Here is an 11,800-nt window from a genome sequence, read left to right as displayed (position 1 = left end):
AAAAAAGTTTAAAAAAAAAAAGAAAAATTCTGCACATAATCATAAAGAAAATATCTAGACTTAAAGACATTTCTGCCAGATTCCTCAGAAACTTTGCTAGTTAGTGACTAAGGCAGCCTAATCACAAGTATCAAATAAGCCAGGGCTCACTGAATCAGGTGCAGAAGAGAAATAGCATGGTTGTGAGTTTGATATAGAGAACACTTAGTAAAGAAATAAGAATTGCACACCTGTCAGCATCTAACCAGGAACATTGCAGTGCAAAAAATTTTCAACCCAGTGTCGTCAGCTAAAATGGATTGGCTTTGGTTGTCAGTGGACCACATGTAAATACCAAATGAAAGAACAAGACCCAAGGTCTGATTCCCATCCCATGAGGTATTGGAAGATCTGTTAATCTGAGAGGAAAATTATTTGGCTGGGCCATAAAATAGTATGCTTATCTGTCAGTGTGGTCATGTTTTTATTGAGGAAATAGATTATCCAGAAATATGTACTGTTTATAGTTCTATCAGATCAAAGAGTTGTTTCTAACTCACATAACTTCTTTCTTGTCAAATATACAGCCCCAGCAGTCTTCTTCAAAAAGATGGCACAAGTCCTGAAGCTCAGGTTCTTCATTCATTCATTCCTGTATTCATCAGACAATGACTGAAAACCAGTGATGTGTGAAGACCTATTAAAATTTGATTACATAAACAGAAAATCAAACAAATGAGCTGGCTGAGGATATAGGCACAAAAGCAGATAATTATTAGTTTGAACTATATGAAATTGCCATTTTTATGTCAAAAATGATTAATATTGGCAATTTCATATGGTACAACCATTTTAATGCAATTTGTTAAACTCAGTGACAGAAATATGTATAGAGTTTTCATTGTTTGTTTGTGTTTCACATTAGAAAAGGATATTGGAGCTGGAGATTATGGATTGGAGAATGGGGACAAGCCTATCTGGTTAGGTTTGCTGGAGGACACCTGGTTACAATAGAAGAAGATGTGAATTCTTCTCTATTCTTCTCCTGAGAGAACCTTCTGGAGCAGCATGCCTTTAGAAAATTATCCTGAAGTGGCCTTAGTTATTTAATCAGGAAAGTTGTTCAAAAAGAGAACATTAGGACAAAAGTGCTGATGTCCTAGGGTACTGATACAGAAGCCATCTCATATCTAATTGACCTTTTGGTTTCTTGCTCTTACTGACCTGGAGTGTTCCACACCCTTTATTCACTTACCTCCCACCTTAATTCCTGGAGATGGTTCACTGATCAGCAATCTCTGCAATAAGTGGTAAAGACCTTAAGTACCTTATGATTCACGGTCATATGTGAGGAGCTTTTGGAAATAGTCCTTACACCTACTGTCTGGATTCTAAGCCCTGATTTTTTTTTTAAATTAATGTTTATTTATTTATTTTGAGAGAGAGAGAGAGAGAGAGAGAAAGCATGTGCGTGAGCAGGGGAGGGGCAGAGAGAGAGGGAGAAAGGGAGAGAGGGAGAATCCCAAGCAGGCTCTGATAGCACACAGCCTGATGTGGGGTTTGAGTCCTCAAACCTTGAGATGATGACCTGAGCTGAAATCAAGAGTCAGAGGCTTAACTGACTAAGCCACCGGGTGCCCCAAACCCTGATTTGTTGATTCAAGGTTGATGACTCCAAGCCTATAAATGCTGACTTTGGCTGGGTTTAATATTGGCCTCACCCTTGCAAAATCTTTTGGTTTTCATTTCCTGACTTTCAAAACCTCCGCTCTTAATTCAACTGGTGCTTGCCATATATTAAGCAGGTCTCATTCTCTGGTTCTGCTTTCTATTCTGAGCAAGCAGTCCCAAGTTCTGAGAAAAGCCATTTTGAAGATCTAACACAAGAGCACAGGGGACAAGAGCATATTGAGTTAGACTCCAGTAAACTTGCAGCGATTCAGGGTTCTCTTAAAAGTTCATTGAAAGTGTGTTACCACATCACTGTCTGGGAAGCTCTTGATGGTTCAGGCTGCCAATGGTTTCACTTTACACTCTGTGGCTTACCACGCAGACATTTATGGAGGAGAAGAACACGCTTTCAGCCTAATAATTCATTAGAACTGGAAAACGTGTGGCTCATGAAGATAAAAGGTTGTATACATACACATGTTTCTGGATATGCATTGCCATGAATGATGAGAAAGAAAACATGACAGTTAAGAGGAATTATATCCTTCACGAACACTCTAGAATGTTCTCTGCATCACAGAGAGTTTGGGCTTATTGGACTTAATGCCTCTTAAGGTTTCATCCAATTCTATGATCCCGTGACTTGCAAAACACCCCAGATGTGAAATAGGATGCTTTGTTACCTAACATCACTAAGGTAATATTACTGTATGTTCTATGAAGAATGTGCTGCATTCCTGGGGACATTTCAAATCATGTACTACCCCAAGCTTTTAATCATTCCAGGAAAGGCCTGTTGACCCATTGATAAGATCAGAGTGTGTGTAGAAGGTGGTTTAGAGCCCTAGACCGCCACGTCTAGATGATGACGTGCTTTGAGACACAGTTGGAGATGTCATTTGTGGCCATCCCACTTCTATTTTTTTCCCGCTATCAAGGAATAATCACTTTCTGCATGGGCAAACACAGTTTGATGCTTCATTCTTACCTTTTTAGTAAAGTCTACCAGGAACTTGTTTTCTATGATGACAAGATGCATCCCAAATTACTCTAAAGATGATATTGATTTTCTTACAAATAATAAGTCCAGCCGCAGGAGAACCATAAAACTTCAAGCTGTTGCTTCAGTGAGTGTTACCATGTAATGTCAGTAGCTTTGGTTTTTATTTAATTTTGTGATTAAAGTTTTTATTGATTTCCCTGCAGGGTAGAATATATCAATACCTTTGGTTTCAAAGGAGCATTCAGTAACAAGAAAACATAAAAGGACTCAAGTACAGAAAACTGTGCAATATTTTAAAATTTAAAAAACTGCCACTATGAATCCCCAAGGTATATCTTTGGAAATAACTTTGGATGGGGCCACTCAGCCTTGTATGTTAGCTAATCCCTCCAGTAGCAGCTGGTTCATAGGCCTATGAAGTTTTGTTGAGAAATGCTTAGCTAGCAGTATTAAGAGCTAATACTATTTTGCCAGAAGCGGATGCACCAGCAAGTGAATCACACTCCACGTTATCATAAATCATATGTGTTTCTTTCTCTTCACCAGAGAAGGAGTAGCCTAATATTGCCCAATCAATGGAGGCCTGTGGGAAGCCTTGTGTGTTTTTAAGAGATTGTTCTTTTCAGAGGTATTGCATCATTGAGAAACACCGTCAATGCTAAGACTGAATTTCTGACTCAGAATGGACGCCACAATGATTCTAGAGCATCTACGAAACTATACAGGAAATGTGTGGTTTCCTTTAGAGTTAGAAAGGGGGCGTGCCTGGGTGGTTCAGTTGGTTAAGCATCCAACTTCAGCTCAGAACATGCTCTCGCAGTTTGTGAGTTCGAGCCCTGTGTTGGGCTCTGTGCTGACAGCTCAGAGCTTGCAGCCTGCTTCAGATTTTGGGTCTTCCTCTCTCTCTGCCCCTCCCTTGCTTGCACTCTCTGTCTCTCTCTCAAAAATAAACATTAGGGGCACCTGGGTGGCTCAGTCGGTTAAGCGTCCGACTTCGGCTCAGGTCACGATCTTGCGGTCCGTGAGTTCGAGCCCCGCGTCGGGCTCTGGGCTGATGGCTCAGAGCCTGGAGCCTTTTTCTGATTCTGTGTCTCCCTCTCTCTCTGTCCCTCCCCTATTCATGCTCTGTCTCTCTCTGTCTCAAAAATAAATAAACGTTAAAAAAAATTTAAAAAAATAAATAAACATTAAAACATTTTTAAAAATTTAAAGTTAGAAAGGGTCATGCTACTCTCAAAGTCACCCAATTTTGTGTGTTATCCTCTTCTCCCCTTCATACTCAGTAACCCCACAGGTTGTCTTCCCTTTTGTGGGATGGACATGGGGGACATTCCCTTTGTCTAAACTACTTACTATCACACAGACGGACTGGTTATATATCCTTAACACTTACAGTAAAATTAGGGTTTCACAAGTGACATTTTACCTGATCCTTCTGATGGCTCCAATGGGGCAGGATTTTCCCATCCTCATTCCACTTACAAGGAAACTAAAGATTCCAAGGGATGCTAAAGGTGTGTTTCATGACTGTAGGTAGCAGATGACAGAGCTAAAAATTAAAACTAGGTCTCTTGTCTACTGACACTTCCACCTACCCTACCGCACTGAAGTCACATGAATCAACTAGCCTTCTTAACTTATTGGCCTTGGCAGATTCATTTGGCTGTTTGTCTTTCTATCTGAGTTGACTGCTTGTTCTAGTGTGGGAGAACCGTGAGGGTCTGGTCACCCACCAGTCTGCCTTGCACACTAGTCCACATGTAGTCTTCTTTCTAGTAACTGGGTGGGGGGGGGGGGTGTATTTCTTAGAGCAGAGCATCTTCTAGCAGAGAAGCAGGGCATCCTTCAGTGCTGGAGAAATTGAAATGAGGACAAAAAGAATTTTGCATTCTCACCGGTCGTTTGTCTGCAATCAGAAAGACACAGCAGTTTTGACTCCCTTCTCCTTCCTCCTTAAAAATGCATTCCCCTTTGTTTGAAATCCCAACCAGTTTTTAAAAGAATAAGGCAGAATGATCTCTGTAGCACACAATCCCAAAAATATAATTGAGTGTACTGCAGCTGGGGAGAGAGCCAGGAAATGGAGTTAGATGGCTGTTCATCAATAAAAACAATATTAAAAAGGAGGCCCTGTCCTCTGGCTTCACCATAGTCACCTCATCTTTGCTGTTCATCCTGCTTCATCAAAGAGAAAAAAAAAAAACACCTCAGTTTAAGTCAAAGAATAAGGAAGAAATTCATGCTGGATTCTCACTACTAGAAAGTAAATCCATATTCACATTTGATCTTTCATTTGTTCATTTGAACATGCATGCAACCAGGAGAAGGTCCATGGTGAGGAGAGCAGCCCCGAAGAGCTTCATGGAGTCAACTCCAAGAACACAGCTCACCACATCCAGCCCCCTCATGCATGGGAAGGCATTACCTGATGGTCCTAAGAGACAGGCCAAAAGATAAACAGAAGTGAGGTGACAAAACATGTTTTCCCACTATGTTGGACTGAAGGATCTATATTAATGACTTTTTGGATTAAGATATTGCTGATACTAAAGTGAAATGTTCAATGGTAGGGCTATTCCCTAAGGCCACTCTAGCACATCAACTCTGAATGAATGCTTGTTGAGTTCACTATTCCTGCTTTTTTTTTTTCCCACAAAGTCTCTGAGGAATTACACTTAAGGAAGGTAAAGGTGAAATGGTCTGAAGGTTTTGCCTTCCCTCAGGGGTCCTTAACTATCTGGAGGGAGGGGAATGTGGGAAGGGAGATGCCAAAAAGGAGCAAGGGAAGGGGGAGAGGGACACTATGGAAAGGATTTACAATTTATCTCCCACAAATCGTTAGGTGGGTAAACTCGGATTTCCCTAACTGGGCCTCGCTGGTCCTGTTTCTTGTCGCTGTTGTGAAAATCAGCACTGCGAGAATCCTTAGGCTTTTTTTCAAAATACCCTAAGAATAGGCCAAAGAAAAGGGCAGAGAGTGGTGTTGCTGGGACAACGCCAAGACAAAGAAACTTTTAGATTTCTGGGGACAAGAGGCCATGTGAAAGGAATTTTCCCTTTCACACACACACACACACACACACACTCACACGTACACACACACACACACACACACACATTCACATACACTAAAATTCAACAGAGGATGTATACGTGCATGTGGCTGGCAGAAGTTTGATTAATTAGCTAGCAGCATCAGCTTTAAGTTAAAATAATTCAAAATGTAGAAGGAGAAAACATGGAATGGGATGCAATCTTTTTTTTTTTTAATGGGCCACAATCTTAAAATGAGCACATGAACAATAAATGGGGAATTAGAGACAGAGCCATTTCGAAAAGTGAATCCAGACCATCTGGAGCTGAGGACTAGAAGAGTCAACGAAGCTGCAAGCATATGGGACGCTGTTTCCTCTTGTGGATGGGGGCATGAAGGGTGTGGTGGGAGGCAGGAGCAAGGGGTGGAAGCCAACCCATCAACAGGTCTGGCAGCAGGGCCAGATGGCCTCCTACCCGAGGGCTTGGTTCCCGTGACAGTGCGTGGGGTGGGAGGGGAGCCCACGGTCTCCCTGAAGACAATAAGGAGAAACAGACCCTGGGGCTGCTGGCTCCCCAGCCCACTTCTGGCCTGCAGATCAGATGCCAAGTCTCCCTGGACAGGAAATGAGTGAGACTCCACGGAGATCGGTTCAGGGACTCAGAGGAAACCATCGACCCTGGCAACAATAGGAAGAAGGGAGAGCAGGGGGGTGTAGAGGAAGAAGTTTGTTTGCTTAATGTTGATCTATTAAAGGTCAGTGATAAATGTTTGCAAAAGTCTTCGGGCTGCGCACATCGAACTTGCCTCCCCACTCACTTTGGCAGCCTCCCCCCCAAGTAAGACCAAATGCTTGGCATTGTTTTGTAAGTCAGATCCAATTTATTATTTCTTAGCTCAGTCCAGGCAGCAAGAACTTGAGGCCCCATGCTTCATAAAACTCATCAAATGATGCCTTGGACAAGTTACCTCAGTGCCCTCATCTGTAAATTGGACACAACTAGTTTGTGGAGTATTTTAAAAACTTAGCCTTTTACCCAACACTTAATAACTTCTGAAAAAGTGGTAGCCATTCTATATTAGGAGTATTGCTATTTATCCAGTCATTTCCATTTGTCATAGTCACAAATAATACTTTAATAAGTATCTTTATATTGAAATCTTCACCTGAATGTTTTGATTATTGCTCTGGTGTAAGTTTCTGAAAGCGGGTAAACTGAATAAAAAAAAATAAACTCTTTGCAGGTGTTGGATAACATTGCCAGATGATTTCCTATCATGATTGTGCCCACATCTTTCTCCACCTTCCTTGCATGGGAACACAGGTAGAATAGCCTTGATGATCCTGGGTTGAGCCACTGAAAGCCATTCCATTGGCATATATTTATTGTGTGCTGTTCTGGGCACTTGAGATATAGTCACAAACAACAACAAAAAGAATTTCCTGTCCTCCAGACACTCAGATCTTGTGGGAAGACAGGGAAAGTAAATAAGTATAGAGTAGACTGTTATGCAGGGATGGATACGTTCTATGAAGAAAGTAAAGCAGGGTAGGGAGCTGGTGGGGTGATGCTGTTTCAGTGGAGGTGCTATCTAAATAGTTTAGGTAGACAGCATCTAAGTCCGGAACAGAGAGAAATGAAGCCTTGTGAAGATCCAAGGAAATAGCATTCCAGACAGCCGGGAGAGCAGGTACAAGGGCCAGGAGGTTGGTGTTGCTCCACAGTTTCAAGGGCTGGTGGGAAAGCTGTAAATAGAGCAGCAAGAAGGGGAAAGAGCTGAGTAGGTGCTTGGAGTGGCCGCCAGTCAGCAGGAGGTGATGGAGGGTTGTTCTTAGTGGGAAACCAAGGCTAGGAAGTCCAGAGAAGCTACTCCATGCTTCTCAAGATTTATCAGCATCACTCAGGCTGCTTGCTGTATGCATCTCAGATGAGACAGTAGGGTGGCAAGTATGGAAGCAAAACCAGTTAGAAGGCCATGTACTAGTTGCTAATTTGATAGACAAGAAACATATTTCTCCTTTTAATCTGTGTTCTTGATTACTTGTGAGGCTGCCTTTTCCATGTACTTATTAAGCATTTGCATGAATTCTTCTTTGAACAGTGAACTGAATTTAGCCTTTCCCCAGGACCACCCCTGCTCTGCCTTCAGTGGGATGGAGACCTTTTAGCTCCTACCCTAGAGAGGGACTTAAAAGGCAGTGCCTAGAAAGTTCCAGCCAGTTTCTAGTCTATGTGGTCTCCATCTTGGAGGCATTTGAGGGAGTTCTGTGGCTCTGTTTCTGGCTTTTCTCACCAATTTTTAACAGCCTGTTTAAAATATGTGCTTTATTAAGCTGTGATTGTGCAAATTGGGGGATGGGGTGGCTTTGGATGTATTAAAGCTGAAAATTCAGGCTGGATAAATATTACATTGGATTTACTCTTTTATTATGCTTTGAATCATTCTGTGAATGTTTTTTCAAGAAGTGCTGGCATCTCAGGAATGGAGAATCATTCAGCATCATGCTCTTTAAATGCAAAAAAAAAAAAACACTAGATAAATGGAATCTTTAAAATAACTAAAGGAAAGTGTGCATTTGTTATGCAACATCACACAATTGTTCCATTGGCACACCTTCCTAATGGCTTCTTTATGCAAACGTTATCGCCTTGTGCCATTTTCTACTTCTGCTGTTTCCGGTACATTTATTTCAATGAAGACTGCTAAAAACCTTGAAAGGAATTGGGGAGCCTGGCCCTTTGCTTCATGCGTCAGGATGTGCATTTACAGGACGAACTCGCCTCAACTACCACAGATGAAATCGGAAAGGGGCAGTCTCCTTGCTTAAAGTTTGGAATCTATTCCTGCAGAAATGCCGAGCACATGCAATCGATTTTGATCTTTCAAATATTTACAAAGATCATTAATTAAATGCACAGAACCAGCGCTTACATTGAATCTGGCCTTGGGAGGAGCTTAACTTCAGGTCTTTATAGATTCAGTAAATTTGTAGGGAGTAAGAATGTTGTACTGGCAGAAGACAAACACCTTTCCCAATCTGGACCCTGTTTTCTGTTTCCTTTGTGATGTAGAGCTTCACTAAGGCACACGGACTTGATTAGAGGTGTCTTTCCGGGATGCCTCATCTTTTCGCACATTTTGTTTGGAGTTCACTCAGAACTGCCTAATAAAGCCCTGCATATTACAGACCTTTTGCTTTTATTCACGTGTTTTACTCACTTCACTGATGTCTGATGCAAGCAAAGCTGATAGCATTTGAGAAGTTGACTGTGGTACTTGGCAGTTCTAACATGTCCTTTGTTCCCAATCTACATTAAGATACAGCCACTGGGAACACCTGGAGAGAAAAGACAGGCCACTGTACCTGAACGTGCTCTGGGTCTGAGTCTCTGCTATGAAACCCAAACACATAGAAAGTCAACCCATTATCACTGATGCACAGGACCTAATTGCTTTAGTGCAGAGGTTCTAAAACTTTTTTTCATTCTTGACACCATTTGTTTTGTTTGAGCAACATATTCCCATTAATAGCATCCCGCACTTCTGGGAGGCAGTGTAACAGAACGGTGAGGAGGTAGGTTCCTGTCAGCCATAGATGAAAATGCAGGAAACTATTCAGACCATTTGAACCCTACTCAAGTGCTCCTTGTCCTATAAACAGCATTCATGCAAATCACTAAGAAATATTATATATCTTTATATTATATATTCTTAGGATAAATTATATACCCTTATATATTTATATTATTATAAAACTTCAAATTTATTTATATTTTATCTATCATTTAAAAATTTTAGAATATAAAGGAAATAGTAGCCAATTTGGAAAAGTTAATTAAAGTTTATTAATTGCATATGCTTCTTTGTCACAGTTGCCTTTATTAGGTTGCTTAGATAAGGTAACCTTTGTCAGTGAATGAAAACCCTCTAACTTTCCCTATACAAGGTGAATCTTCTCACATTCTAAAATTCTTGTATAATGCAAATTGTTTCCATTAATTACATCTTTAATGGAGGTACATCCTCTTAAGCAATAAATTGATTTTCAAAGTGGAATGATAAACAGATTTTATTTCTGAATTCAGTAAGAGAATTTTCTGGCTTGATGTCAGTGGATTTTCATTTCTAGTGAGGCCCTTATGCTTAGAATAATGGTTTTGAGCAAGCATGGAAGGAGTTTATAAGAATGCTCCCTGCTGGTAATGAATGTTGTAACTTTTTTAAATTTAGAAAGGCACAGACAGTATCATTCTAAACCAGGAGCTGGCAAACTATGCCCCCAGGCCAAATTTGGCCCACCACCTGTTTTTGTAAATAAAGTTTTATTGGCGCACAGCCACGCCCTTTCATTTACATAACCCTGTGGCCTGTAAAAGCTAAAATATTTGCCAGCTAGTCCCTTAGGGAAAACATTTGCTGACACCCAAACTAAATGATACTGGGTAAAATAGGACCAACATTAACCAAACAGATGAATAAACAAATCACATTCATCTTGGGACTTGGAATGGAAAGTAGTTTAAAAAAATTCTGGTCTCCACAACATTCAGATCTTTACTCATCAACTGTTGGACACCCGTTCTCTCTCAAAATCACACAATTCATGGATTTCAAAATATGTGCCTCCCTTGGTCAGTCCTGAGTGCTCTGTCTCATTTCTTTTAAGATGTCATGGAGAGAGCTCTGCAGGCTATGGGTGTGCACTACCCACTAAACCCCAGTGTGTGGGAGTGGGGGCATTTCACCAGGTATGAAGACCAGGTACCTGGTTCCACCATGGGCTTTCTGACAAAGGTGGAAGCATGAAGTCTTTCTTACTTCTAAATTCAAATCTAAATTATCTTCCAATATGTTACTTTGTATGTTTTCTGGAAACTGGTACCTTCATCCATAAAACTGGTTCTATTTTGTGAAATTGGAAGAAACCTTTAAATTTAAAGTATTATTTAGCCAATAGAGCCAGGAGTTCAGTGTGCCAAGGGAATAATATCTCTGGATTAAAATCAACCTTGATAAACAATGAGATAAGGTTGGCACTGTGAAAGGTAGTGGAGTTGGAACAAAAGCCAGGAGACAGGTTCTCTTCCGGCGGGCTTCATCACTAGTTATCTGTGTGACTGGGGGCAGGTCACTTTGAATCTCCATTTGTTTATCTGTAATTATTTTTCATCTGGAATAGCAATGTCTATTTTATCTACTTCACTCTGATTGTTGTGAGGATAAAATGAGATAGCAATCGTAATTTTTTGTGTAATGACCTGAATGAGCCTGGGATTTAGTTCAGGAACTAACCATGTGTGGTTTGAGGAACCACACCGGGAAGGCTTCTTTGATGTTAATTTAGGCAGATTTAAGATATTGGACATTCTGGAACATTCAGAGTCTTATGTGGAAGAGGAATAATTTGGGATAAACTGTACTAAGAGCTGGGAAGTTAGCCAAGATGCAGGCTCGGTCCCCTAGGGAAGCCAGATGATCTCATGCCGACTGAACGCAGGCCTTTTCCAGTGGGTCAGTATTGAGGGGTCTGGAACAGAAAAGACTCAGCTTTCTTGCAAGGGGACTCTAGTCAGCAGAAGGTGCTATGGAGTAGAGAGCTCTACCTTTTGAGAGAGGATGTGGGTAAGTATCAGACTAAAGTGAAGCAAAGAATTCTTAGACTCCAAAGACTGGGCAGAAAGAGGGACGATTCAGCATGGTGGGAAGTAGGGAAAGGGAAAATATGCAGTTTTTGAGTCACCTTGGTGTCTGGGACTGTATAACAACAAAACCAATTCCAAATCCCATCTTGTGGTGACCTGAGGCTGTGGACATATTCTTGCTTTGATTGAAGTGGCCAGAGTTGTCTTGTTTGAGAGGGCCAAGTAGAAAGCTCTTCACTCAAATACAGTTCCCTCACTGGCTGACCTTCAGGTGGATATTTCCAATTTTTCTTTTTTTAATCAGGAACATTTGAATGTTTCTGAAAGCTTCTCAATAAAAGATAAATCATCTGGGAGATAGCACACTAAACCATTAATAGCCTTTCTTCCTAATGTGAATTTACTTCATTGGGTTATCTGCTTCCACCATGACAGCCCTGAGGAAATGAAACAGAGAATAGAGAATTT

The 11,800-nt window shown here is 41.0% G+C and overlaps 1 protein-coding gene across 5 annotated transcripts in view; it reads left to right on the top strand.

Moving 5' to 3' along the window:
- Positions 1 to 2,241: 2,241 nt before the first annotated feature.
- LOC125918689 (uncharacterized) overlaps positions 2,242 to 11,800 on the top strand; it is a 35,104-nt gene continuing 25,545 nt past the window's right edge. For 4 of the 5 annotated variants that reach the window (XM_049624807.1, XM_049624809.1, XM_049624811.1 and 1 more), the window contains exon 1: positions 2,242 to 2,347. The gene's annotated coding sequence lies outside the window, so the exon portion shown is untranslated. The remainder of the gene's footprint in view (positions 2,348 to 11,800) is intronic. The other variant, XM_049624808.1, reaches the window with a different exon arrangement.

This window comes from Panthera uncia, chromosome B4 (genome assembly GCF_023721935.1).
Source record: "Panthera uncia isolate 11264 chromosome B4, Puncia_PCG_1.0, whole genome shotgun sequence".
NCBI lineage: Eukaryota > Metazoa > Chordata > Mammalia > Carnivora > Felidae > Panthera > Panthera uncia.
This window is presented reverse-complemented; position numbering and strand designations above follow the sequence as displayed.